The sequence below is a fragment of the Trachymyrmex cornetzi genome, unplaced genomic scaffold (assembly GCF_001594075.2).
Source record: "Trachymyrmex cornetzi isolate Tcor2-1 unplaced genomic scaffold, Tcor1.1 scaffold485, whole genome shotgun sequence".
Classification (NCBI taxonomy): Eukaryota; Metazoa; Arthropoda; class Insecta; order Hymenoptera; family Formicidae; genus Trachymyrmex; species Trachymyrmex cornetzi.
The window spans coordinates 275868-279164 of record NW_017299674.1 but is presented as its reverse complement, the minus strand read 5'-3'; the positions used below and the strand labels follow the sequence as shown (position 1 = coordinate 279164).

The following is a 3297-nucleotide window of genomic DNA, read 5'->3' as shown; positions in this document are numbered from 1 at the left end:
ATAAATTATATAGAACTCTTTGTCTCGTCAAAAAGAAACGGGAACTCTATTCAGAACTCCTGAGTACTATAGTTGGGGTGCTAACTTCACATACCCCATCTCTTCTCACACATATTAAAACTCTTTATTTAAAATAATAAATGACGAAAGACTAATTTTCGCGTATCCGTATTAATTTTGCAATACTTTTATAACGAAATTGTTAAAGAATATTCAATATATTTTTAGAGAAATATTATAAAATTTTCAGAAAAGTTTTCAGTTAAAGGGCATAACTGAATAAGCATTTGAAAAATGCCCATAAACCAAATCCAATTTTGAGTACATCATATTGTTTAGCTCGATAAAAGATTATTTTACATAAAATTTCAACCTGCTAAATTTATCCATATAGTAGTAATGGTGAAGAGAAAAAAACGTCGATTTCAAATTTTTATTTTTATTTTCCTACCGTGTGAATTAAAAAATATATTTTACAACTTTCCACGCGAAGTGGTGGCTCTCACCCTACCTCCTCCCTTACTTTCTATGCGAAGCGAGTTTCATTCTATCTCGCCAAGTTGCTTCGCGCGGAAAAAGTCGGACGCTCCTTAGTGCCTAAAAAAATTTGACACTTTAACATATTACATCTAAAAAAAATTTTGATAAATATCCTGTAAGGGACATATGTTGTTGAAGACCCTGAGTGACTTCCAACAAGTTTTAACCGTCATTCGTTATTCATTCAAAAGTTATTAACAAAAAAAAGTTTGAAAAATAACGTTTTATTTCTGTTATATATATAATATTAAAAACTATTCTATATCCTTCCTTCCTTACGTTTTCACACGAAGCAACTTGACGAGATGGGATGGAACTCGCTTCGCATAGAAAGTCGTAATCCCCTAACCAGAGGAGGAGGTGGAGTAAGAGTCATTTCGCATGAAAAGTTGTAAAATATATTTTAAAGCCGAAAATTTGTTTTATATATTAGAAAAGAGATATCATTTTTCAAACTTTTTTTGTTAATACAATAACTTTTCAACGAATAACGAGCGACGGCTAAACCCTAGTGGAAATAACTTAATGTTATGATCTTGACAACATATGTCAATGTCAAGGTCATCGGAGGTGTTTCCCCTATTCGGCATATTTACGGCGTTGCACGTCCGGAAGGCTGGTAGTACAGCGGGTACGGGTTCTTGCCGGTTGTCGAGGGGCGGGCGTTTGATACCGTCGGAAGATACCGCGGGGAAGGTCGGGGCTCGTGCTGTAGCGTATGACCGGCGTCCGGCGCTAGAAGTAAGTTGGCGGCTCTCTGTGCGAGTACCGAGAGTATCGAGTAGGGAGGGGCGAAGCTCCGGAAATTATTTGTAATTACGTCACCAATGTAACTAATCCCACTTTACCATATTTTTCCAAATATACTTGCTTTATTATTACATCCTCGCGTATGTTATTCTTGTAGCCTATCTCTCTCTCCCTCCGACAAATTTCTCATACCTCTTGCGACCCACCCCTGCCGTCGCGAAATGGTTACGGGCAAAGGTAAGGAGATTTCGGAAAGAGGGGCACGCTCTCTCGTGCCTGGCGCCCAACTTAGTAATAAGGATTACAATCTTGGCCGAAAAACCACCTGGCTATCGCAAAATTCAATTACCGAGAGAAAGGAGATACTTTTGCGTAAGAGGAGTACGAAGAACACGCGACGAAGTTGTGCCGTTGCTCGAGGGTACGGTTACAATATATATAATTATAGTAATGTATGTATAAATATAATATTGTATTATATTAAATACATTTCTGGCGGGAAAATACAAATAAAAAATATAAAAAAACTAGTTTTTAATTTTTTAAACAATGCTCCATACCTTTAAAAAATCTGACTACATTTATTCATCATGGAATGATTAATTCACCATAATTTTTTAACAATACTTAAATATTTTCAATAAAAAACATTCATTAAAAAATTTTTAATTTTTTAAATTCAAGTTTTTCGTAAAAAATCTAAAAAAATTTTCTTCGATATAATATCATGCTAAAAAGTGTAAAAATTTTTTAGATTTTTTAATTCACACGGCAAGAAAATAAAAATAAAAAATTGAAATTGACGTTCTTCACCATTACTACTATACATGGATAAGTTTAGCAGGTTGAAATTTTATGTAAAATAATCTTATCAAGCTTAACAATGCACTCAAAATTGAATTTGATTTGGGGGCATTTTTCATATGCTTATGCCCTTTGTGGAGAAATTTCAGTCCAATTTCAGCGATTTTTCAGTATTTTGACTGATAAAAATTAATTTTAGCGAAGTTTTAATTCAGAAAAATTTCAGCAAATTTTCAGCAAAATTTTCGGTACAATTTCGGTTTAAATTTAACAATTTTTTAGGATTTTTCGCTGAAAAAATCACACTGACCAATATTTCAAAGAAATTTTTTAGACAAAGGATAATGGCAGTTTAGGATCAAAAAATTTACCTGTGATTGAAACGTATGAATCAATCTTTATAGATTTGAACGTACTGAACTCGAATATGAAGCTTAAAATTCTCCAAAGTCCGGGGAACTTTAAGAAAATCCATTTTTTCTGCATGAAAGCATCGTTTTACAGCAAAATGTTTTTTAATGAACAAATAGTAATTGTAAAAAAAAAAGAAGTGTCATTTTATTAATATTTTTCAGAAGGAAAAAGAGAAATGCTATGATATCTCTTATCTTCACCGAAATTGTATATTTTTATAATTCCCTACTTTGTAAGCTCAGACTACATTTCCTAACCTGCCTGCGCCTTATAACAAAGATGTGGTATTCTTTGGTCGTAGAGTTACAAAAAAAGTATGATACATTTCTCGCACGTCGCCGTGACATAATAAAAAATTATAATAATGACGACGGTATATCTTAATATACAGATTAGGACATACTTTGTGTCGCAATATCTCTACTCGTAGGGTACACGGAGAGAATTTTCTCTTAGAATTTAGCCTGAAAATCATGATAATAGTGGGACAACATAATATTTCAAAGAATTGTATATGAGTTTCTTTAATTTACTAATATGTGTCATAATAAGATATGTAATATATTTTATTAATTTTACTAAAGGGTATAGTAAAATTTCAACATTTTAAAATATGTTACGCAGTTTATGATTTTTTATTATTTTAAAAGAATAGATGCTAAGTAGTCATGAATATATAAAATAGCTTATACAATTTTTACTATACTATATGATATTTTTAATCTGATTTAGTCGCTTATAATTTTACCATGTAACATAGTAATTGATCGACTGTAATCGATATTTATC

General features: G+C 32.0%; 1 protein-coding gene across 3 annotated transcripts in view; it reads right to left on the bottom strand.

Annotated features, from left to right (window-relative positions):
* l(2)37Cd (general transcription factor IIIC subunit l(2)37Cd) overlaps nucleotides 1-3297 on the bottom strand; it is a 57248-nt gene that overhangs the window by 23617 nt on the left and 30334 nt on the right. The window lies entirely within an intron of this gene.